This window comes from Gekko japonicus, unplaced genomic scaffold, assembly GCF_001447785.1.
Source record: "Gekko japonicus isolate JY-2015 unplaced genomic scaffold, Gekko_japonicus_V1.1 scaffold586, whole genome shotgun sequence".
Lineage (NCBI taxonomy): Eukaryota > Metazoa > Chordata > Lepidosauria > Squamata > Gekkonidae > Gekko > Gekko japonicus.
In genome coordinates, this window is record NW_015177025.1 from 229693 (window position 1) to 255686 (window position 25994).

The 25994-nt window shown below is 48.1% G+C and overlaps 1 long non-coding RNA gene across 1 annotated transcript in view; it reads left to right on the forward strand.

Moving 5' to 3' along the window:
• LOC107124367 overlaps positions 1-25994 on the forward strand; it is a 145792-nt gene that overhangs the window by 38515 nt on the left and 81283 nt on the right. The gene's annotated exons all lie outside the window — the stretch shown is intronic.

Consider the following 25994-nt stretch of genomic DNA (forward strand, 5'->3'; position numbering starts at 1 on the left):
GGACTTTCTGGCATTATACCCCATTGAAGTCCCTCCCCAAACCCCACCCTACTCAGGCTACTGGCCACCCCCAAATCTCCAGGTATCTGCCAACGGGGAGCCAGCAACCTTAGGGAGCCGATGAGTATAGGAAGGTGCCTTAGATTAAGACAGACCTGTGTCTCTCATGCTCAGTGCTGTCTGTTCTGGCAGTGGCTGTCTGGGGTCTCAGGTGGAGGTATTTTACATTGCCTACTTTTTTCGTTGTTGTCAAGTCACAGCTGATTTATGACTTGTAGGATTGTAGAGACAAGAGACATTTAGAGATGGTTTGCCATTGCCTGCCTCTGGTGTTCTCTGGAGGTTCCCCCATCCAAATACTAGCCAGGACTGACCCTGCTCAGCTTCTGAGATCTGGAACCTGGTTCTGGGTCTCAGGTGGAGGAATTTTACACTGCCTGCTATCTGAGACTTTTAACTGGGATGCTGGAGATGGAACCTGAGGCCTTCTGAATGCAAAGTACTACTGAGCCACAGTGCCTCTCAAAATGGTTTATGGTGTGGGAGGGGAAAGTCAACTTAGGTCCCTGCCACACGAGGGGAAAAAAGGACGGGCAAAGTGCGGCTTTTAAAAGCTGCACCAAAATAGGCACGCGGCGGCGGGATCATACAGATCCCATGAGCTGACGTGCAATTGCTCCCCGGCACGATCAGATGCCGGGGAGACCGGGGAGAAAGCCACGGGAGGCTGCCGAACTGCGCATGTCTGAGCATGCGCAGTTCGGCCAGGAGCCGTGGATGCGCCGGCGGAAGAACGTGCCGGCGATCCCACGGCCGGCTTTGATGCGGTCTTTCGGAAAGAATCACCTCGGTAGGTGGTTCTTTTTTGCTGCGGGTTATCGTCGGAAGGGCCGGATCGGGGACGGGTGCACAACGCTTCCCAGATGTTGCGGTGGGATCGCGCCCATTTGCTCCGCCCCCGATCCGTCCCTCTCCTGGCCCAAATCCTCTCGTGTGACCGGGGCCTTAGTGCTCATGACTTAGTGCATCATGTAGTAGTGAATACCCTATGTTAGATGGCCTTTAAACAACTGGTTATGGAGATTAGAGAGTGATGGCTGATGGAACCTCCACATTCAGAGGCAGTATATATCTGAATTTCAGGTCCTGGGGTCCATACAACAGAGGAATGGTGACACCTTCTTGCCCAATTTTGTAAACTTCTCTGGAGTACCTGGCTGGGAATTAAGTGCTGGACTAGGTGAACTCTTTGCCTATTCTGAAGGTTAGTGTGTTTGTATAACTGGGCCACAAGGCAGTGCACCCACCATTGACCTCCCGAAGTCTCCTCACCTGTCGGGAAGCCTGACCAATCAGGTCTGGAAAGTAGCCCATTGTGGGGCCTCTTCATACATCTGCTAGGAAAGTGGTATCTCTGGAAAACTGTATGCACTGCAGTCATTCTCAACTGAGCAGGTACCATCATTGTTGCCACATGCAGAATTTGGCCTTTGACATGCCTCTGCAGATCTGATTTTTGGACACATGCAGTTCCCATTTACTTGTGTAGCCTACTTCTAGGCTTTGCTCTCAGTTAAAGCCTCCTGAGGCAGTTTACGAAATATTATTAAAACAAATTTCAAAACCATCTGCAAATGCTAATATTAAAATATAAGAGGGTTTAAAAATACCAGAAATAAAACAAAACACTTTAAAAGTATCAGCAGCTAGACAGGGGGAAGCTTTAAAATTGCTTTATAGGACAACAGCAAACAGGCGGTAAGTATAGTTGCAGCATGTGTCATTCCATCCCCCCCACTAAAAGACACCAGCTAATCAAAACAGTATAAGACAGACTTGATTTAGGTAAAAACTGGGTGATTATTTTATAGTGTTAAGCTGTTTATGAAAACTAAACAGCTTCAGTGCCAACCAAATAGTTATGGGAAAGGTATTCCATGTCTGGGGCACCACTACAAAGCAGGCCCTGCCACTTGTATCCAGTATGTGCCTAGTAGGCCTCTGAAAAGACCCTCAGCAACTGCTATGGTACAGTTCCAAAGCCCTCACCTATCTTGGAGTGCCACAGACGGACCCCAAAACATCTCAGGAGATGTGTGGGACCGGGGGGGGGTCTCGTGTACCCTGAGAAAAGATGCCATGTGATTGCCACATTTCTGGCCATGCCAGGCTGCTTTGCCGAGCTGCAACTCAGCGACGTAGTTTCAGCTGCTTTAGCTGCTGCAGTCATAAATTTCTTACTCCTTGCTGCCTTGCTATGGTCATTCTACTTCAGCAAAAATGAAATCATGTTGCGTTATCTCCGGTTCCCTCTGGATGTTGGCACGTTCAGGTGGTGAAATATGCTCTGTCCTTTGGAGGGGGCCACCTCTTTCTGGGAATCTGAGGTAGAGACAGGTTCTGCGAATAGGGTCACCTCCTTTCCATCTCTAGAGTCTATGGTGGGTAGGGGGATGTTGATGTAGAAGGGGGCTGAAACGGCTCTGATACCTTCTGTTGGGTGCAGATTCAGATAGCAGCAGCACTCCAGGACTGGGGGAAGCTGGGTCTCCGAAAGAGGTACTGAGGCTGGCTCCTAAAAGAGGATCAGCCTCGAGACGTATTTGGCACTTCAGGCTGAAAATCCAAATCCATATTTGCTGCTTTTAATGGTGCTGCCGCTCTACTGCTTTTTAAATGGGGTCAGACCTGCTCCTAAACGTAAAACAAAGTTTTAGCAATTTGGAGAGTAGTATGCCCCTGACTCACTGCCTAGGGTAATAAGGGAATCCTAGCTGGCACGGTGTTTTTTGATGACTGCAAAGGACTGTTAGTCTGTTGTAGCAAAATAAAACGAAAATGCAGTGGCACCTTAAAGACTAACAGCATTTATTTTAATATGAGCTTTTCATCTTTGATGGAAAACCATGCTGGGAAATTTTTATGGGGCAGGTGGGGGGGGGGGAACAAGACTTGGTGTAATGGTGTAATTTCTAATGTAAATTCTCAGTGTAAAGGGAGAAGGGAGGAGTTACTGTAAAAAGGGTAGGTGTGAGTCCCGTCATTAAAAATGATACTGTCCGGGAAGATGATCTAAACTGTGTGAACTTTCAGCTAATTTCAGCTAGGCCCTCAGCTGCTTCACATGCAACTTCAGTCCAGGCTGGTATTATGCATGCCGTTGCGTGCATGCAGCACAGCTTAAATGAGACACTGGGCACATGCATGATTGCACATGTAAGACCTTCTTCCACGTCAGCAGTGCACATAAATCAGGTCTTAACATTCAGCCATAGGAGCCTAATCCAGGTGCCTTTTAGTTTAGCTGGACCAGGTTTGATCTCTTTGTATGCTGTCAGGGGGTTGAGAATAGTGTGCCGGAAGGACATAACCACGTAGCAAGGTCACTTCAGGTTAGTTTAGCCTTGGCATGTATTTGACCCACCCTCTGATGTGTACAGTTAGAAAAGGTTAAGTATTTAACACGTTTGTACCCCCTTGTCTCTCCTCAAACACGGAATCAAGAAGGCTTACAAAAGTTGAAAACCACAATACCAGTACACATTTCAGGGAGGAAAGCAAGTGCAGATTTTTTTTTTAAAAAAGCAATAAAATATGCAAGAAGTATGAAACCAGTCTCCCTATCTTCAGTTCTCCACAAAAGCCCTGCTGAATTACTCAGTTTTGTAAGCCTTTCTGAATGCAAGGAGGATAGGGGGGGAGTCACATTAAAGGCCTGAGATTGTTTCAAGGGGGCGGGAGTCACATTAAAGGCCTGAGACTGAATAAGACAGGTGTAATGAAACTACAAGAAGGGATACTGAAAGGTCCTTTCCGGGAGGGATGGAACTGTTGCACAGGTTAATAATAGGGAGAGAAGGTTGGAAATTAACAACGTTGGTTTCTAACAAGATAGTTTCCGAGGGTAGCCACGTTTAGCCTGCAGTAGAACAGATAGATCTGGGTCCAGTAGCAGAGGCCGAGATTTTCAGAATGTAAGCTTTCAATAGTGAAAGCGCCCTTTGCCTGATGAAGGGACTCATGAAAGCTTATACCCCGGAAATCTCGTTGGCCCCTAAAGTGCTGCTGGAGTCTAGCCATTTCTAACAGGTATACCAAATTGTCTGTCAGACATTCTTCCTTCCTTCCAAGTGTTTAGGCAAGGGTGTGCATGATTTTGCCCTTTTATCCTTGGTGGTGGTAGAAATTGCCATCAAGTCTCAGCTGACATGGCGACCCCCAGGGCCTTTTCTGTAGAAAAAGCACAGCAGGAACTCTTTAGCATAACAGGCCACACCCAACAGCAGAAACACATTAGCATATTAGGCCACACCCCTGACAGAGCAGCTCATTAGCCTATTACGCCACACCCCACATTACCAGAAGTGTGGTCATCCAGCCACACTCACCTTTTGCTTCTTATTCTGTTTACCTTGTTTGTTGTCAAAAGCCAGGGCTTTTTTTTGTAGCAGGAACCCTTTGCATGTTAGGCCACACACCCCAAATGTAGCCAGTCGTAATGAGTTTCTGCTGTTGGGTGTGGCCTATTATGCTAATGAGATTCTGCTGTTGGGTGTGGCCTATTATGCTAATGAGTTCCTGCTGGGCGTGGCCAACTCGGGAGCCAGCCAGAACTCCGTTCCTGTGCGTTCCTGCCCAAAAATAGCCCTGGCGACCCCATAGGCTTTTCAAGGCCAGAGATGTTCGGAGGTGATTTGCCGTTACCAGCCTCTGTGTAGCAACCCTAGTCTCCCTTGGTGGTCTCCCGTCCAAGTAGTGACATATGGTTTATGGTAACCATATAAACTAAGCTTGTTATTCCTGTTTGGCCCTGGATTCTGTTAAACATCTTCATTATGCTGTATGCTAATTTATTGCTCACCCTCTACCTATATGTAAGGACTTGTAATTTCCATTTCGTTGTATCTGAAGAAGTGTGCGGGCACTTGAAAGCTTATGCCTTGAATAAAACTTTATTGGTATCAAAGGTGCCACTGGACTTGAACTTTGTTCTGCTAACTTTTAACAAAGTATGCCTCCTTTTTGTTGTATGTCCCTGTAATTTAAAAAAGCCGATTTCCCCACCCTTCTGGTTTCGTATTTTGAATGGATCAAGGAATCTATATTCCCGATTCACAGCATAGAGCTATGGGCATGTTGGTAAATCCAAATTATTTGATCTAGAATAAAAAATGTCCTTGTGTGTGTGGGTTAAGAAGAAGAAGAAGAGGAAGAGATTGGATTTATACCCCGCCCTTCACTTGGAGTCTCAGAGCGGCTTACAAACTCCTTTCCCTTCCCCTCCCCACAACAGGCACCCTGTGAGGTGGGCGGGGCTGAGAGAACTCTGACACAGACTGCTCTTTTTCAAGGACAGCTGTGCCAGAGCTTGTGACTGACCCAAGGTCACATCAGCAGGTGCAAGTGGAGTAGTGGGGAATCAAACCCGGTTCTCCCAGATTAGAGTCCGCGCACTTAGCCACTACACCAAACTGTTTCAATGCCTCCCTGCTAGGACTACCTCTTTCACTGAGACCAAGAAAGTGATGTTTCTGGAGCGAGTGGTGCCACTGGTGCCTTTCTCATGCAAAATCTTCAAATCGTCCTCTTGTGCAGATTTTAATCTGGAAGGCTATACTGCAAACTTGAAGGGAAAGGGGGTGAGGGGTCAGAGCCTCTGTACGAAGACAATCCTGGAAGTTTCTGTAGAGATGGGTGGGTGGTGCTGGAGAGGGACAGAGAGAGGAAAGGCCCCCAAGTTGGTTGGAGGGAACGCTGCTGGAAGCCAAGGCCAGTCTTGCTGATGAGGTCCTTTCCTCTGCAAGCGAATCATAAAATATGGCTCAAATTTTCATTACGGGCTCTATTGATTACCTTTGGGGACAGATGAATTATGGGGGACATTAAATTGAAAAAAAAGAAAAGGAAATATTTGAATGAGTTTGGGAGGTCGATGCCAGAATGGCTGATGTGCCGGGCCTTACCGGCACTTGCAGCCTCTAGGGCTTTGAGACCCGTGGCCTGGGCCTCCTGGCTGTGTTTTCCTATCGCCCAGGCTTGTGTTTGCCCAGAGTGGTTTCTCTGAAAGAGGAGAAGCCATTGGGATAGTAGTTGAGGAAGGATGCACCCCCTGCAGAAAGATCCCAGAACTGCCTCTGCTCACTACCGGGCCCTCCCTCCCTCCCACCCACTCACATGCAAGACTGCCCATGCTTACAGCCCCTTGCATTGCTTGCAACCCTTTCCCTCATCGCTGTGAACAGTGCATGCAGCTGGGAATGTGGGCGCAGGAGTGCTAGAAAGTGAGGGGGGTCGGCAGCAGTGGGTCCCCCCCATAAACCATGGGCCCCGGCAGCAGCCCTATTCCAGGGCAGGCTGACGTCAGCCCTGTCCACTGTAATCCAGCCGTCTTGAGGATGTATTAGCCCCCTTGTGGCTATGATAGGCTCAGGTGCCGCAAAAGGAAGTGGGTGGAGAAAAGATTTGGGAAGGTTTACTGCCTGATTGACTGGAGGCAGTCTTTGCTTGGGGGCCATGCTGGTCTCCTCCATATTGTTCTAGTCTTCGTGCACGTGCTGATGAAGCGAACGCTTTTTGCTCACCCAAGGCCAGTGGCTGTGTGCCTACAAAAAAGGTGCCTCCCATCAGTGACGTTGACCAGCCTGATTCAAAGTCTTCTTGTGAACCCTTTTAAAGGCCGTTCTGTAATGGTTGATTCTGAGGCAAACTGACTTTTTGTGGCCTGGCAACAGGATGTGTGGACTGTACAGGGATGCATCGCTTGGTTAAAAAGTTAATGTATGTATAGAAACTCACCACATCATGGCTTGGTCCACCACACCCTGGGTCCACCCAAGTGTCTAAGGTTAGCAAGGCGGTCAGTCGGCTTACAACTGCTGTAACCCGCCTTAGTTGTTCGTTTAAAATGGACCTGTTACATCCACCTTGAATTGCCTTGATTTAACATGACTGAAGTTGCTGTAGGAAAGATTTGTGCTTGATCAGGGGCCGTTCGCTGCTAAATGACTGCTGGAAGATCAGGCTGAGGTTTCTTCACATGGCAGAGGCCTCTTCCACGCTGCCGTTTTTGTCACTCGTTTGTCCCTGTTGCTTAAGGGTTTTTTCCCCCCCAATGTGTTTTGCTCTCTCTAGTAGTCCCAAAGGGAGCAAAACACATGTGGAAAAGGGGGGGGAGAACCTAAAGCAGTTGGGACAAACAACTGAGAGCAGAGTTATTTATTTTATTTTATTTATATTTACATTTATATCCCGCCCTCCCCGCCATTCAGCAGGCTCAGGGCGGCTAACAGCGTATATACAAAAATTCATTAGAATTCCGTTAAAACTATCAGTCAACATAAAATCATACAACTTATATTAAAAGATGGCGAGTCTTCCAATATCGGCTGTCAACTGAACACTGTCCACCACCTCCCGCCCAGCTATAAAGCCTCGGTTGGCGCTGCCGCTGGTACTGTCGGTGCCAATGATGGTACAGTTGTTGGCACAGCTTGGTAATCAAGCCAGGGCCCATTGTTGACATAGTTGGTAATCAGTTAGTAAACAGGCCAGGGCTAGGGCTATGGCCAGGGCCATGCAATCGAGGCAGCACTCTACTTAAAAGCAGCATCTGTCCTCCTAAGCAGAAACACTTGGATAAAGTGTCCTTCCCCTCCCCCCCAAAGGAAAAGACTTCCTTGCTTCTTTACTGGATAGGTCCTATCATTGACAAGGGTCTGTGTCCGAGATCATACCTTCTCCCGGCCCCTGGGCTCACCTTGGCTACACTGGGTGAACGTGCCTTTGGGATTACCTTTGGGATTTTGCCAACTGCCTTGGCTCTTCACAGGCCACCACAAACCAACTGGATGAAGTCTAGCACCACCACTTCACCAAGTGGACCCTTTAAGGCAGGGGTGTCAAACATAAGGCCCGGGGGCCGAATCCAGCCCGTCTAGGCCCGCGAGCAACTGATGCAAGGGAGGATGTGCTGGGGGGGGAATGGGTGGAGCCACTCCATTGTGGCTTCAGCATGGCAGAACAACCTCATCTACAGCAGTCAAGCATCGTGAGTGCGTCTGCCCAGCACTGCAATGCTGTCTCTCCAGTCTGCCTATGTGGATTTTCCTCTGCACCCCCCTCCCAGCCCATGGGGCCTTGCAGTAAGGATACACCAACTCAGAGCTTACCAGATGCTGTCCTTTATACAGTTCCCATCTCCGGTACCTAGCATTACGTTTTATGGCACACGTGGCCCAGCCCGTCAAAGTGACATTTATGTCAGATCCGGCCCTCGTAACAAATGAGTTTGACACCCCTGCTTTAAGGGGTTGTTGCTGGCAGCTATGGCTGTGCCAGACCAGCCAGGCCATCCGGTATGGGAGGGCAGGGAGGATGGTTGGGCTTGTGCATAAGTAAATATGGCCCATGTAAAGAGCTAAACTTCAGGCCAAGAAGATGGCTCAGAGTTCTTTCCAGGCTGCAAAGGAGAGGCTAAGGAAGAGATGAGGAGGAAGAGGGACAAACTGGAATCAACTCCCTTCCCTCTCAGCATCTATGGCTGGGCCCAGAAGTTCAGCTGGGACCACAGAGGTTGGGGGGGGTGGAGTTCAAGGTAGAGCTTGACCCCTTGGATCCTCACAGTCTGTATGGATGAATAGGTGCAAAGGAGGATGGGATTTCTGTGTCACTGGTAGTTACATGGGAAGTTCAGCTGGTGTCGTTTTTTCCTCTGCTGGTTGTGACAAGCTGTAACTGTTGTATGTGACTTTTAAAGGTTTTTGTGGCATCTTTACACCTGGAGGTCAAAGGTTAGGGTAGTTACTGGGGCTGGATCTCTGAAAAGGGTCCTAATTATAATGACTTTAAGCCACATTGGGATTAATTTCAGCCTGGTTCACACATGCATTTCTAAGCACTGGATTACTGAAAGATCTTCTTCGTGGTCTCTGTGCTTCACACCAATGGGATCTAGTGCGCCTGCACTGGATCTGCCTAAGAAAGGAGCACAGATGACCACTTGAAGATCACCAGTTACTGGTAAGCAACCTGTTTTTCTGTGTAAAGTGTTTTCCGAATGAGCCATTACAGATCATGCAGGACATCGCTGCAGGGATGAAGTGCATGTCTGAACCGGTGTGTGCATGAATTAGCTGCTTCTCTTTTCTAAGAAAGCTGCAATTCTTGTGGCGCTTTCATACAGGCACTGGCTTCTGTTTTGCTTTGCTTTGTTTTCCTGGTGGACTGGGGAGCCCAGGAACTGACACGAAAGCATGGCATGCCCTTTTTTTCCTTCACTTGTGCATTGTTTTGATAACTTCTCCGTTTGGTCAAGCTGGCAGCTGCTGCCTCTCAGGAATGTTCTGTTGTCTTAGATAAGATTGTGTGGAATGCTGCCCGAGTCCCGCTTCTGCCTCCTGGTGGTGTCCAGCAAAGTCCGCCTTCCACTGGTGCCTGTGCCCAAGCATTTCTCTAACCTTCTGCTCATTCTTGTGCATCTTTACCCCAGCTCAGAAAACCACTTGCCTATCCCTCTAGTTTGGTTGCTCTCCATCTTTATGCGGCTGTTCTTCTGGTTCCTGCAACATGCCAGGCTGCTTTAAAAGCTCACAATCCTTGCCAAATATTTTATGTATCAAAAGGCAGCTGGCCACACCAATATTCCCCTGGTGTCTGCTGTGGTGAGCAGACTCCAAAGGGGAGGCATGCCATCCCCACGTGCTTGAGAACGTAAGATGAAACCCATAACCAGCTGTGGCTGTCTGGTGTGTACCCCACTGTGTATTTGAACTGTGCAACTCTCATTCAGCCTTTCTGTGTCACTCAGGACAAACTTTGGTGGGACACCCATGTGCTCAGCTTGTCACACAAAGTGGCAGGTGTGAAAGCACTCTGTTACAAACTCATGTTGTATGCCCGGCATAGAATACATCACACAACTCATCAGTACTACCAGTTGTGTACTTTGGGGACCTGCATATCAGGCTTCCTCTTTTGCTGGTTCTCTGGAATGTCTGAAGGTGAACAGGAATGCAACTCATTGTAATAATGACCACTAGCCAGTTTGGTGTCGTGGTTAAGAGTGCGGAATTTAATCTGAGAGAACGGGGTTTGATTCCCCATTTCTCCACATGCAGCTGCCGGTGTGACCTTGGGTCAGTCACAGGTTCTCCTGGAGCTGTTCTCTCAAGAGCAGTCCTCGAAGGAGCTCTCAGCCCCACCTATTCACAGGGTGTCTGTTGTGGGGAGGGGACAGTAAAGGAGATGGTAAGCCACTCTGAGTCTCCAAGTGGAGGGTGGGGTATAAATTCAGTGTTTTCTTCTAGGTTAGGTAACTATAAAGGAAGAATTAGACAAATTCATGGAGGCTAGCTGGGTTGCCATGAAGCCCCCATATTCAGAGACAGTGTACTAGGGGATAACAGAGGGAGTCTGACCTCTGTGCCCCAACTTAACAGACTTTTCAAGAGGCCACTGTGGAAAGCAACAGTGGGAGGGCTTCTAATGTGGAGGCCACTGTGGAAAGCATGGTGCCAGACTGGACTGACATTTGGTCTGATGCCACTTTGTGCTTTCCTGTTTTCACAGATCTCAGCAGTGAGGCGTGTCCCTCATAAGGGGTCATGGGCAGTTTCAGGACTCCACCTATGTTCCTTTCTTAGGGTTTCCATGAAGCATTTCAGTCTGACCCATAAGGGCAACAAAATTTCAAACTGTCAGCCTCAGTGTCCATTTCACAGATGTATAAATTTGGGGTTGAAAGCACAAAAGGGCTCAGCCTCACACTCTGGGTCCTCACTTTCCCACACAGTAATGTGTTTATACTAGTGGATGCAAGGATCTGTAGCAGCACCTGTAGCATGTAGCCATATCTGCGCAAAACAATTTTGCATACTCAGAACGGGGTGGTGGTGGTGAAGAATAATCTTGGCATTTGCCCTCCTCTGCTTTCATTCCTTGACAAGATCACATTGGCTTTTTTGTGTGTTAGTTTTTCCACAAAGCTTGGATTTCACCTGGGCAAACTCAGAAGGCTAACTGTTTCCATGGCTGCCAGGTCTCTGGGTAGCAACACACCCTTTCTTGTAAAATCCAGTTTCCCAGAGTAGGTTGGCTGTCTGGCAAGTAAAAGACCCTTAAAGATCCGAAGGATTTGGGGAGAAAGTGAGAGAGAGAGAGAGAGCCTTGTCATGTGGAGGCCAATGTGCTGCAGTGATTGGAGTGGTGAGAGACCCAGGTTCAAACCCTGGCTGCATCACTGAAAGCTCACTGGATAATCTGCTGCTAGCCATTTGCTCTCAGCCTAGCCTGCCACTGCACAGGAGCTAAGCCTGGCAGGTAGAAGCGAATGGTTACAGCGGCATTTCCCAAGACAGCCCCTGTGGGCTCCTTGGGACCCAACAGCACATACCTCCAGTGACCACCAAGTGTCCTCAAAAAGTTGGTGGGGCCGGGCAGGGACATTGCCCAGCAGGGGATTTTCATTGGCTGCTTGGGTCCTTTGGGCAGCAGCCACAGCAGGGAGATCTTTGTGGCCACAAACAGGTTGCTGCCCACCTTGGCCATTGCCCCCCTCTCCATTTCAGATGGGGCACCTTGCCTTCGTCCCAAGTACCAACACATGGGATAAAAGCAAGCCCCTGTTCTAGTGGGAAAGAAAAGCCCTTTCCTCCCTGTTAAAGATGGGTACTTTGCCTAGAGTTGCCAGCCCTCAGAAGATCACCTGCTACCTGGTGCTTCTAACTAGAGATGTTGGGGATTGGACTGAAGACTCAACCTGGGGCCTGCTGCAGGCCAAGCAGGTGATCTGCTGTGGTCTCTCCCCAAAGTACCTTGCTGTAATACTCTATTTTTGTTTTTAAGTAGAATTGGAGGAAGTAGATTGTTTGTTTTTAAGTAGAATTGGCTGGAGACTGGGGAGTTTCCTCCCTTTCTTGCTAATATGTGGCTTGACTTGCTTGTTTTTAGACATCTGGATTTTGTTTCATGGCGCTACGAACATATAAAGCTGCCTTATACTGAATATGATTATGCGACTATCAAAGTCAGTATTGCCGGCTCTGACTGGCAGCCGCTCTCCGGGGTCTGAGGCAGAGGTCTTTCACATCATCTGCTTCCTGGTGCTTTCACTGGAGATGCTGGGGATTGAACCATGAACCTACTGCATGCCAAGCAGATGCTATACAATTGAGCCACAGCCCCTCCTTAACATTGAATGAAACTGACCAATATTTCTGCCTCTGTCAGGCAGCCTCATATCTTTGTAAGCCAGTTTCTCCTCCTGTGTGGCTCTCAGAAAATTTTGCTGGCTCCTAACTTTTGCAGAAATATATATTATAATATTAATGTTGCAAACCTCTCCTAGGGAGTGGAGCTGGCACAGATGCAGCTTGATTTAAATATTTACCAATACTCCTTTCTTGCCGTCTCTCTCACTGTGGGTTTTTTCCCCCCTTAATTGTGTATATATTTGCACTGCTTGTATCCCATAAAATACCTGCTGTTTTGGGCGTACCCCATTTTGCAGGGTACATGAGATCATGCTGTAAAAATGCAGTGAAAAACACTTTCATGCCACAACACATCAAATGGGATTTTGTAGTAAGACAAAGATATGTATTTTTTCTCACTTCATGTGTTGAGTGCAACATTGGTACGTGTGATTAAAAAAAAAAATTAAATATTTAATGTTCTACCAAGGGGGAAATCACTTTTCATAATAAACTGGATTTTATCATAATCCAATTATGGAACAGGGAAATGTTTATTTTTTAAAAAGTTAGCTCAAACAAAAACCCTTAACTGGTTATCTGATTATCAGTGGCTACTAGCCATGGTGACTAAAGGAAGCCTCCATGTTCAGAGGCAGTAAAGCTCTGAATACCAGTACCAGAAGGCAACATCAGGGGAAGGCCTCGGCCTCGATGCCCTGTGGCTGGCCCTCCAGAGGAACTGGTTGGCCACTGTGTGAGACAAAATGCTGGACCAGATCCAACAGGGCTCTTCTTATGTTCTTAACATTAGGGGAAGTCCTTCACATCAGGGGAAGCCCTTGGCCTCTGTGCCCTGTTGTTGGACCTCCAGAGGAACTGGTTGGCCTCTGTGTGAATCAGGATGCTGGACTAAACGGACCACTCATCTGATCCAACAGGGCTCTTCTGATGTTCTTATGCTTTTAGTTGGATGTAGTCCTTACAGTCCAGGCAAGAGGCCATTTACAAGCCTTGTGTGAAGAAAGTATTTGAGGAGAGGGCTGTGGTGAGGGGGTGGAGTGCATGCTTTGCATGTAGAAGTCCCAGCTTCAGTTCCTGGCATCTCCATTCCAAAGTATCTCTAGCAGCAGGTGTTGGAAAAGACCTTCCTTTGCCCAAGACCCTGAAATACTGTTTCCAGTCAGAAGACTACACTGAACTAGATAGACCAGTGGTTTGATCCTGCATTAGGCTGCTCCATAAGTTCATGATGGAAGTCATCTCAGCAAAACTGAAAGAATTCTGTTCATTAGGTTGAAATACTGGGTCTGCTCTCCTGTCTGGAAGCCATCCCTTCTCATTTACAGGGTACATTTTAAGTGTGTTTGCTGAGAAATAATCCCCTCTGAGTTCCATATGACTGGCTCCAAAAGCACTGGAAGTATATTACAACTGTCCTACTCCAGAAGGGCTGGCTAAGGGTTTGGCAGTTGGAAAAGTATTGGTGGGGGTGGAGTGTATATGAAGGTTTATGCTATCCTTCTGAAAACATGGACATTTCGAGTATGGGTCAGTTCAACAGTCGCAAGTTCCTCCACAGAACCAGAGGAATTGAAATTTTTCACTACACGCTTGAGATATTGAGCCCTGTCATAGAGCTCCGCTTTCCGGCTTTCCGGGCTTCCATGGGTGGGAGTCATGACAGATAAACAGCTTTCAAACTGGTCTACGCCTATGGCATATTTGTATCCTTTTGTCAATCCAACATCTTCCCAGCAAAGGCCCTTCGTGCTACCTCAGAGCTTTACTCCAGCTGCTGATGCTAATGATCATTTCTATCTCTCTCTGAGTGCGCGTGCGTGTGCATGGACTCTGTGGACCAGCGTTGGCCAGCTGGCCGCTTTCTTTTCAGGAATGTAGGCCACCGTGCACTAACGATGGTTTGGGAGTGCTGTTGTTTCAGCGTCCCCAGAAGATCCCGATGTGTAGGAAGTGTTCCTACAGAATTGCCCAATAGCTCCGACTTCGCCATCCTCGTCTTTGATCACTTATTACCTTTCTATTTCTCCTTAGTTGCTGTAATCATTACAAAATCTCTCTACTTTTTTGGGAAAGTTCCAGGACTCCAGGGCCCTGATTGCATCATACTGAGCTTTGGAAAAATGGGTCATGAAGCTTGGTTTGGGAAGAAGAATGATAGTCATCTCGCAGTAGCTTGATATTTATTAGGAGATAGACAAGCAATTGCAAAGTTGCCATCGCACAGAATATTTCTTTTGGGGTTCAGGGAAGGAGCGATCCTAACAAGAAGTGTTAGGATCACAAACACTAAGCTTCCAAGTAAAGTAAACTCTTCCAAGTAAAATAAGATCCTAATTTAGCCTGCCTTGTTTTTTGATATTTTTTTTTAATTGATGATATGCCACCAGGCTGTCTTTATGCATGTGGTCTTTTTCCAGATAAGAGTTAGTGATGACAGAAGCAGATAGGCCTTTAGGACAGGAAATCGTTTTAACTGGTTCCTGGAGCAGCTGATTTTCTCCAAGGGGAAAAGAACAATCGCAAACCAACCGGGTACAATTTGCCTCTTTAAGGACACCCGTTTCACTCACCAGTGTTGAAAAGGATTGTCTTGGTATTAATTTGAGCTGAGAGGCAGAGCCTCAGAGCTTGATTTACGTGGCAGTCTGTTTGAGCTTTTGGTGGGCTGTGTTTGTTTGACCACTGAGTATCCACATCTGCCCCTACCCAAATGGGAATCAGGGAAGGGATGCCTCTCAAAGGCACGCCTTCCATGTTCAGTTGAGTCCCAGTTCCTTTCGTTTTAGAAGCTGGATTTATTTACAAAATTTGTAACCCGTCTTTCCGCCACATCAGGGCCACGAAGGCATTATAGAAGTGCATCATAAAAGCAATTAAAACTATAATGCATACTTAAACATATAAAAACAGTAGCTAAAACCTAGGGCAGGAAGGTGGGACCACTGAGGGAACTCCAGACAAAACAAAAAAACGTCTTTACCTGTTGGTGGACGATTGTGACAGAAGGGGACAGACAAATATCCCTTGGGGGGGGGGGAGAGTTCTATAGTTTTAGTGCTGTGACTCTCTCAGATTGCCGCCTGCCTAATCTCAGAAGGTGGGGGCAGCTGAACCAGGGCTTTGGCAAATGATGGTAGCGGCTGAGTAGGTTTGTGTGGGAGTTAAGCAGCATTCGTCTTTGTGAAGAAGGGCCTATAGAGCTTTGCAGTCCATTCCACTGTGAACCTCGCAGAGGGACTATGGATGGGAGACCACCAGGGAAGTTCAGGATTACTGTGCAGAGGCGGGCGATAGCAGACCACCTCTCTTTGTTACTCTTGCCTTGAAAACCTGCGGGTCGCTGTTAAGTCAGCACTGTCCACAATCAATGTTGTAGGTCAAAAAATCTCCACACTGTACATTCTGAGTGAATAAAGCCTTATCTTTAAAGCATTTTACTCTTTCCAAGCACAATATTTCTCATAGGTGGTTTTTCTCAGTGCTTCCTAACATTTCCAAGTTTTCCATTAGAAAAATTGAAAAATAGTCCTGAGAAACAAAAACAGGATCCCCCCCCGGGGGGGGGGTTCCAGGCTGTGGAAAAGACCATCTTTGTCTGTTTCCAAGTCATCTCTTTGGGACCAGTTGTCTTCTGTGATGATCCATGAGATACCCGTGAACGCAGGGCCAGCTTGCTCACTAGGCGAACTAGGCGTTCGCCTAGAGCAGGCTGGCCCTTACGGGCGCCAAACTGCACCCGCCCCCCCACCAAAAGCCCTGCATGCATCTAATCCCTGACCAGGGATCCTCCACTGCCGCCTCTTTCACCCCGAGTCCGGCGCCCAGAAGCGGGTGGGGAAGGAAGCGAGGAGGGAGGAAGCACCCCCCCCGCTGCGCTCGAGGCCTGTCCTGAGGCGCAGGTGGCCTGCAGGGCGGGGAGAAGGCGGATGGTGCTGCCTGAAAGGCCCAGTGACACGGCGGCTCAGGTAGGCGTGCATGGTGCATAGAGGGTACTGAAGCAGACCCGCCACCGCTTCCTCCTCAGAGATGGGCCTGCTCAGACCGGATGACTCCTCCATGCCACCCTCGGTGAGTCTCCTTGGCGCCGCTCCCGCGGGGAGCGAGGGGACGGGGCATACGCGGCTGGGGGGGATCCCGGTCCCCCAGGGGGGGAAGGAGAGATGGGGGGAAGCGGGCAGGGGGAAAGAAAAGGCAGAAGGGCCACCCTCTGAAGAGCCTTGTAGCCCCCTCTCCCCCCCCCCCCCCGCACCCCCCCTTCACAGATCAGCCCATGTGAACCAAGCAACACTGTCATACAAGCAGAGAGCAGGTTGACACCATTGCTCTGAAAATGGAGCAAACAGCAGGTCAAGCAGGCAGACGGTCCAGGCAGGTGTGTACAGAAACCATTTGGAGGAGAAGATACAGGGGAGGCTAACTCCAAGGTTACCAGCCAAGCTGACCTGGGGGAAGAACCTTCCTTTCCTCGAAATCCAGTGATCAGCTGGAGAAGGGTTCCCCAGCTTTTTTGAACCTTGTGGGCACCTTTGGAATTCCGACACAGGGCAGTGGGTACAGTCGCAAAATGGCTGCTGTAGGAGGTGGAGCCGACCGCAAGGTTATATGTAACCCTAATAGTAACTCTTCAGCATTTCAGGCAGAAGCTGTGTTGAACAGGATGCCTTTTAATCTATGCAGCCAGTCAGAAGGCCCTGCTGGGTAGAAGTCCCACCTATCCCCACGCGCTTGCTAAAAGCAACTGCTGGGTGCTAGGAAAAGCCCCATGGTGCCCACAGGCCATGTTGGGGACCTCAGTTTGCCTCCTTATGGACACCCAGAACTTTTCACCCCAGACTTGCAAACAAGGCTACAGTTGTTAAAAGCCCCCCAGTGTGTGAGCTGAGTCCACACAGCCTCAAAGGGGAAACCAAACAAAACAAAAAGTTCCCTCTTCTGGCTCACAGGGAACTCCTTAGCTTGTGTGATCACACTGCTTTGCCATGCTACAGCATCGCCATGTGATCGCCAGCTAACAGCCTAAGCACAGAGACTCGGGGGACCGTGTGATCGGGCTACCGTGCTTTATTTTGCTCCGGGGCGAACAGCCGTGCCTCCCCCCAGCGTTATCTGGCCCGTTTGACCGGGGCCAGAAGTGGTTTGCCATAGCCTGCCTCTGCATCGCAACCCTTGTATTCTCTGGATGTCTCCTGAGATCTGATGAGATCGGGCTAGCCTGGGCTATCCAGATCAGGGTAGCTGTTCTGCTAGAGGGGCTCTAATTCATCACAACTGTTCAGATGAGCAGGTGTTTGCAGCCTTGCTCTAAAAGTTTTCTGGTTTCACCCCATGGTCCTAAGATGCTCTTACTACTTTAGGCAACAAAGTAGGGCGGGGAGATGTGCGTCTGTGACAGTCCGCAGAAGCTCCCAGCCAGCCAAATATTTTGCTAGGCCATCTGCAATTATGTTTATTACTTGTGGCACACAGAAAGTATAAAAATAAGGAAATAACAAACTATTCCAGACAGTATACAAAAGCGTCTCTACCTGGTCACCTGGAGGCGATTCTTACTTGTCTCAGGCAGTCAAGCAAATGGCTGTTTACCAGCTCGATCTCGCCCACTTTCTAAGTTGAGAGGGCCACATTTGTCTGCTTTCTGGCAGTGCATAGTACTGCTTTAAGACTGTGACCTTTGAATACTCTAGAAGCAAGGGTATCTACAGTGGAACAAAACTGCCAGGAGAACTAGTCTGAAACACTGGATGCAACAGCATTTGTTTGGAAGTACTGTGGAATCTTTAGTTCCCAGGAATGTTTGGTTTTTATCAGCTCATCTGAAAGGCGTTTCCATCATTCAATATTGAAACAGAACCTAACTGCTTTGCCAGTATTTACACCTACAAAGCTCTCTTGAAAGGTTCTAGATAGATGGTTAGTATTTTATGAGGTTTTTTTTTTAAAGAAACAAATTTCTGTGATGGTGAACAGGTTTTGTGAATGTTCCTGCATGCAGAGATCTTGCCACCTCTGGGGCTAAACCTGCTTTTTTTTTCCTTTAAAGGAATGTAGTAATCTGCAAATGTTGATGTGTTCTGGGACATTCACCAGAACAATTTGTCATGTCAGAATCCCTGCAGAAGTCACCCTGTGTGCGGGAGTTCACATCGTGCATAAGTCATTCTAGAGAATTTGTTGCCCCAGAATGTTGGTGGAACAGATGGCTGCTAAGAATCAGATGGCTTCCTGGGTGACAGACCTGTTGGTGGCTAGTTGCCAAAATATACCTATAAAGCTCTTTATGGCCAGGGTCCAACCTACCTGAGGGACCGCCTTGCCCCACATGTTCCCCCAAGAGCACTACGGTCCGGGGCCCAAAATTTTTTAGTCATCCCGGGGCCCAAGGAAGTTAAACTAGCTGCGACCAGGGCCAGGGCTTTTTCGGTGGTGGCTCCTACCTGGTGGAATGAGCTCCCGGGGGAGATCCGGGCCCTGCGGGACCTTATGCAGTTCTGCAGGGCCTGCAAGACGGAGCTCTTCGACCAGGCCTTTGAGTAGGAGCCGCCGCCCCATTATACCACCACCGTTAACGTATCTCAAAGGATGCACCAACGAGGCCCAAGGAAGACGTTGGAAATTGTAGAAGAGCTTCGACCATCGTCACTGGACACGTACTTTTTGGGAGCACCATCTGTAACTGTGGAGTGACCATTTTGCACTTAGGACATCAGTTACGAATTGAGCACAGTGGTTTTAATGTTGAATGTTTATTATGTTTTTATTCTGGCATGGCTGTGTCCTGCCCTTGTTAGCCGCCCTGAGCCCACCTGGGGAGGGCGGGATATAAATATGAAAAATAAATAAATAAATAAATAAAATTGGAAAGAATCTACTGTGTTTGGTGATGGTAGACCTCTGATTGCAGTGTGACCATCCTATTGCCTATACTCAGAGGACTGGGACAAGATAAAATGGACTGTAAACAACCTAAAGGGCTTAATGAGAGTTTGGATTTGGGTAGGATCCCACTCCGGGGTGTTGCTGCGTCAGAGAGTACAGAAGCATCCCCAGATGAACGGCATGTTATCACCCTGTGTAAGCCACCTTGGGGATCCCTCTGGATCAACACAAGCGGAGCTGAATTCAAATATATTGAAGTTTTGACCTAATAAGTGTTCTGATGGATTGGTCTGTTTAATCCAGCACTGAGGAGTGGACCTGCCAGACAGGATTGTCCTCTGCACCTGATATTTGGAGGTTTTCTGTCCTTCAGTACCAGCAGGTTCCATTTAACTGTTGCTGCTTAACTGCCCTTGATGGTCTGCTCTTCCTCCATGGATTTCCCCCCCTCATCGTTTTCCTGTCTCTCCCAAACCCTCTAAGCTACTAGGTGTCACCCTGTCTTGCAAGAGTGACTCCCGTCCTTCCACCCTGTTTTCCCACTTTCATAGGTCAGGATTCTGTCATCAAATCAATAACATTAACATTAAAAACCCATAAAAACTTATTCAAAATGCATTTTTGCAACAATAAAGCACATTCTACAGAAATGAATGCCCTTGCCACCTTTTGGTGTGTGTTTAGACTCTTGCTGTGTGAGTTTTTGTTTATATTCTGGTTGCAAGTAGTTTTGCATTCTTCCTTCTGAAGATTACCAAGGTGATTCCATGCTAACCTAACAAATAACCAAACCACAGCTCAGCTTAACAACCAGATTTAACTCAGTCAACAGGACTGGCCTCTACTCCCCCCTCCCCTTTTATTTCTCTAAATCTGCTTTGGGCTGGTTTATTTGTCTTCCTATAGCAGAGCCTTCTTTGGGCGAGGCAGTCCCTCCAGGGACAGCACAGGGGGGGTACAGTAAATCCTACTCTTTCACCAACTTTCTTCCTCCCCATTGTCTGCTGGAAAGATGGAGACAGCCCAGGGTAAACTTGCCTGTAGAGTTCCGTTTGAGTATTTCCCCTCTGCGTTGTTGTGTGACAGGTGATATGGTGGGGATCTTGTGTGTCTGAGAGGAGGAGAGCCAGGCTCCGGTCACACGGGCTGGAAAATGCGGGGTGGAAGCGTGGCTGTTTGCCCGGAGCAAACTAATGTGCGGCTGCACGATCAGACGTCCCCTCGAGGTCCCCTCGAGGTCCCGTGGTTAGGGGGGAGGTGCCGATCACACGACGCAGCAAAGAAGCGGCGCGGTGCGGCAAATGGGGCTGTTTTGGTTTTGAACTGAAGTGTGCGCATGCGCTGTTGGGTGCTTGTGCGCATCCCGCAAAGACTTGAAAAAAACTTTTTTGCATGTCGTACCGCACCCACGAACCCCCTGCCTGCTCCATGGCCTTTCCCTTGAGTCCCCACGTCGTCGTCACGACCCCCCTCGCCCCCGGCACTCGTGCCTTGCCCAGGAGGTGATGCCGCCGTTGCTCATCCCAGGAAGGTGCAGGGGGGGGGCTGGCTGGTGCGAAGCTCTCCCCCCCCCACAATGACTCGTCTGCTCTTCTTTCCTCTTCACCTTTTTGCGAGGGGACATGGGCGGGCGCCAGATGCCACCGGAAACGCGATCAGACGCCCACCCTTGCCCCGCGGTTACCGGAAACTAGTACCTCAGAGGTACTAGTTTTTAACTGCGCATCTTCAGAGGGAAGCCTCGGGTTCGCCATGGGAGCTCTACGCTTCCCAGATGTTGCGGTGTGATCGCGCCCGGAAAATCCACCTATCATCCGTTTCAGTAGCGTGGCTACTGCTTCATGTGACCGCAGACCAAGTTGATCAGACATGGCTCCTTCCAGCACGGGAAACTTTCCTAGCTTTGGAAAGTTTGGGCATATCCAGTCCTAAGGTTTGCTTCACAGATGCAGTGATGGTACAAAGACATGGAGGCTGATCTCCACATGGAGATTCATGTGAGCAGCTCCCAGTGTGTTTCTAGTAATCTTCAGCCCACAGTTGGAAACCTGTCACACAAAGACAAAGAAAAGAGTGTGGAGAAGATTATCAGAGGTCCTGGTCACACGAGCGGAATACTGCACCGCTGAAGGGAGGCAAATTAGAGCCGGAGCAAAAAGAACCGCGGTAGCGCGATCCGACGTGCCCCCGTGGCTCCGTGCTCTGGCCTTCGGCAGGCGATCAGACATCGCGCGGCAAAACGGACGTTGTGCGTTTGTGCGCATGCGTGGGACGGGGAACGGCGCTGGCTGCGACGGGCTACCAGCGCTTCCCCCATCAGACGCCTGGAGTTGCTGCGCGTCATCCGGAAGGTAGTGCTCTTTTGCCGGTACCTTTTCAATGTGCGTTTTCGGGCCGAAGGGACGGATTGGGGATGGGTGGGTGATGCTTCCCAGATGTTATGGTATGATCACGTCCATTTGATGTGCCCTCAACCCATCTGTTTCACGGGGCAAATCCTCCCATGTGACCGGGGCCAGAATTACATGAGTGCCCTTCAGCCAATGTATAAGTCTGGCCCAAATATTTGGGGAAAGGGCTCTTCGGTTCATGAAGGCCAGTGATTCCTATACTTTGTTGTAGCGCTGATGCTTTCTCGTCAGAACAGATATACTGTTTGCAAAAAGCTGTAGGGTAATGGTTTATTTCCAGATTAATTAACCTGGAGTAAAAGTGAGGCTTTCATGTGTGTGCATATATCCCTTGAATTCTCCCCTTCATTTAGAGTTTGCATGTATCTTGTGGCTCCTGAACTGCAGCTCTTGGACAGACCATCCCACAGATGATACAACATTTCCAGAAAACATTGAAACAAAATCCCAAAGGAAACTGACTTCCCCAAAGTTATACTTTATAGTAATGTTTGGAGCCTGGCGCCACTCCGTTACAGCCAGGAAATCCAGAGTTTAACCACTGCCTTGCTGCTGGTAGAATCGTAGGCCAGAGTATGTCAAAAGGTTGACATTGGAGTACTTGAGTGTGTCTTGTTGAAGTGTCATAAGGTCATTCCTTCTAAGTAGTTTGCAATAGTAAATATCCTCCTGTGCTCAGGATTGCTGTAAGTTCCCCAAACTTTGGAGGTTTTTTTGGTTGTTGTTTTTGTTGTTGAAATCGGTCTATAATCTAAACCCTATGTTAGCTACCTTGTAAGTTTGATTTGAAAAACAACTCTCCCGTTTTTTATCCTGCCTTAAGAACAGTCACATGGTCATAATCTATGCTCCCTCTAAGCTGTGGACTCTTGTGAGCAAAAATTGTACTTTGTGAGCTACTGGCATTAAAGTTGTGAGCGAGCGATTTGGCTGCTGCATAAATTAGTTTGCTCTGGAATCATCCTTCCTGAGCGAGGATAAAAATGTATGAGCCAGAGGCTAAAAACCTGTGAGCTAGCTCACACTAACTCAGCTTAGAGGGAACACTGCGAGGGGTACTTTCTGGTGTTTGAAAATGATCAGTGTCTACCAGGGAGACTTCAGCTGGCTTCAGTATTGTGGCTTCCACCCACCCCTGAAATTGTCATCCCCTAAGAGGAATGGGGAGAGAACTGCTCTTCTGTATGTTTTTTAATTTATTTTAATTAATTAATTAATTGATTAATTAAATTTCTGCCTGCCCTCCCAGCAAAGCGGCTTTTTAAAAAAGGGAATGTCTCAGCTGCTTCAGTTCAAGGCATAAATGGGCTGTAACTCTCTTTAATGTTGTAGCATGAGTTAAGTTCTCTCTTTTTCTTGTTTTTCCACTTGAGGCATACATGCACCAACTGACTTGTACAGAAGCTCAACTGTAAGCGTGTTTCACCTGGATGAAATTATACCATGAGTTTGTGGCAGTCAGCATCCACATAAAACAGCTTTTTCCCAGGTTCTCCAGACCCAACTCTGTGATGGGCAAGGCCAGTGCCTAGTAATGTCATAGTCACAGTGACCATTTCCTGTCTGCTTCCCTGGTGGAAGGGCGTGACCAACTTATTTACCACCATCAGAAGGGCAGAATCTTCCATGCCACTGCAAACAAATGAATCAAAATATCTTTTCATCCCCAATAGGCAGCTGCTGCAGGCAAAGGGGAAACAGTGGCAACCAATGCTCCCTCTAAGCTGTGGAGTCTTGTGAGCAAAAATTCTACTTTGTGAGCTACTGCCATTAAAGTTGTGAGCAAGTAATTTGGCTGCTGCATAAATTAGTTTGCTCTAGAGCCATCTTTCCTGAGCTAAGACAAAAATGTGTGAGTCGGAGGCTAAAAAACTGTGAGCTAGCTCACACTAGCACAGGTTGTGGTCACATGTGCCAGAAAAAACGGGGGAGGGGAAGCGGGGCTATTTCCTCCGGAGGAATTTGACTCGCAGTTGCATGATCACACTTCCCTTTGAAGCTGCGGGCACAGTCCGTCAGTGCGTGATCAGACGCAACTGAGGGTGAGTTGGGGTTTTTTGGTGCTCTTTTTCCCCCATGCGCTTAAATGAGCAATTGATTAATCGCACCTCCACATTGAGGGCTCCCTATGGAGTTTGCGATGATGCACATACTGCGAAGGGGGAAGAAAACGACAGCACGGAGTCGGGATGGCCTGATCATGAGAGCCATGAGAGCGCACTGGAGCGATCAGACATGGGAAAGTCCATCCGTGGCCTGTCGCAACCTGTTTACTATTGGATTTCCCCCGTTGGCTTTTAACTCCACTTCTGTGGCAGAGCGGAATGGGTTGCGGACGGCTGCGGGGGGCTTCCCAGATGTTGTCTGATCGCGCCTTTTAAATCCGCCCGGGTCTAATTGTGCGTATGATCACAGCCTCAGCTTAGAGGGAACACTGGTGGCAATAAATTGGCCTTTAAACTGGCTTAATACCAGTGTAGGTATATCGTATAGATGTGTCCAAAGGGAAATCCAAGACAGAAACTGAATTACCTTATGAGCTAATATCAATTGGCTTTGTTTTATTGAGTTGAAAAAAATAAGTTCCATCTGTCCCATCACCATCCATGAGCCAGCCAGGAGAGCTGGAGTTTCCTTAGCAAAATGGGTTGAAAAACCAACCTTTTATAGTATTGTTTTCTGCATTTCCACAGCTCTGGGATGTCCCAGATGGGGTCTCTTTGTGTTCCACACTGGTGAAAGGGAGATAATAGGTTGCTTTCCCCCCCTTCATTACAGGTTTTGTTAAGGATACGTGCGTTAAGGCAGAAAATATTTACAGGTTTTATAGCTGACGTGCAAACAGGAAAAGCCCTTTTTTAAAAAAAGTCAGTGTAGTGAATATTCAAAACAGGGATTGCCATGGAAACACCACAATATTTTCTTAAATTGACACAAAGGAGGTTGATAGTTGGAGGGCTGAGACTTCTTCAGGCTGCGTTTTCTTTGGCCTGGCACCTATCACATATCACAGTTTTCGATTGTCCTTTTCTGAAAGAAAAATCTGGCGTCAGAAAATGCTTGGCTTTTTTTCTGGGATGTTCTCCTCCCTCTTGTAAGGTTGGAACTTGATCTGGCATTTGGCCGCTGCCTACCAAAAAAAGAAAATGAGAGGGGCCATTGCTTTAGGGAGCGTCTCCAGTGAAACGGATCAGTTGGGGTGATGTGAAAGGCCTTCACCTGGGATCCTGGAGAGCCACTACCAGTCAGAGAAGACAATGCTGACCTTGGTGGACCAGTGGCCCGACTCAGTATCAGACAGCTTCAAGTAACGTGGCAGCAACATGGAAAAGGGGGAAGAAATATGCTGGAAGGTTAATCCCAGATTCGAGTGTATTGGCACATCTCCCAGACTTCTGGGTTTTTCCTACCTTTGTACGTATCTAAAGATCATAGAAAGGGCCCTGGGGGATCAGACCCAAGGTCCATCTACTTTAATATCCTGTTTCTATCAGGGGTCAGCCAAATGTCTCACATGAAGGGCATGAAGCATTTGCCTCCCTATTTGCACCTGGTATTTAGAGCTATATGGCCTCTGTACATGGAGGTATTAATTTATGTATCATATCTAAGAGCTGTTGATAGAGACCATTGGCTATCACCACATGCGGTGGCAGGTCATTCCACCTGTTTATCCCATGACTTTTATCCCTGGAGTAATCACGTCAGATTATACCATGGAAGTCCTCTTCTGTTTCAGATGCATGGTATAATTTCCTCCAGATGTAGTAATTATCTTTTGGGACTTAGGCCACAATGTGAATCCAGAAGTGGGGGTTTTGTGGAAGATGGTAGGCAGGCCCCAAATCAGGACTGTAGGGGGAAATCAGCCAAAACTCCAATCAGACCAAATAAGATGGCAGAGCCCTGAACCTCTCTAAGACTTTCTGGACTGCTGCCTTGGCCTGAGAAATGGTGGGCCTTTCTGCCTTGCACCGCCTTGTTCCTTTGTCGCTTTCTTTTTTACCTAACTTTACGCCATTATGAATGGATAACTTTTACTGTTGCAGTCATTAGCTGTAGCGAACTGGATTATTGCTTCAAGACATGTCATGATTGAACTGAAGAGCAGCCTCCCATTGCTGATATTTTGGGATTATTCCCACTAGCAGGAGTTCACATTTTTATTGTTGTTGTTTAGTCGCACAGTCAATTCCGACTCTTTGTGACCCCATGGACCATTTGCCGCGCTAAAGATAAGGATGATAGGCGGATTTTCCGGGCGTGATCACGCAGCAACATCTGGGAAGCATAGTGCACCCGTGGTTAACCCATGGCTACTTGCCAAAGATACGGAGTAAAAAACTAGTACATACAATGTGCTACTTTCCGGAAAACGTGGGGCAAGGGCGGACGTCTGATCGCGTTACCGCTGGAATCCCATGGCATCCGGGACCTGCCCATGTCCCGTCGCAAACCGGATGTGTACGTCCCGTCACAAACCGGATTTTTTTTT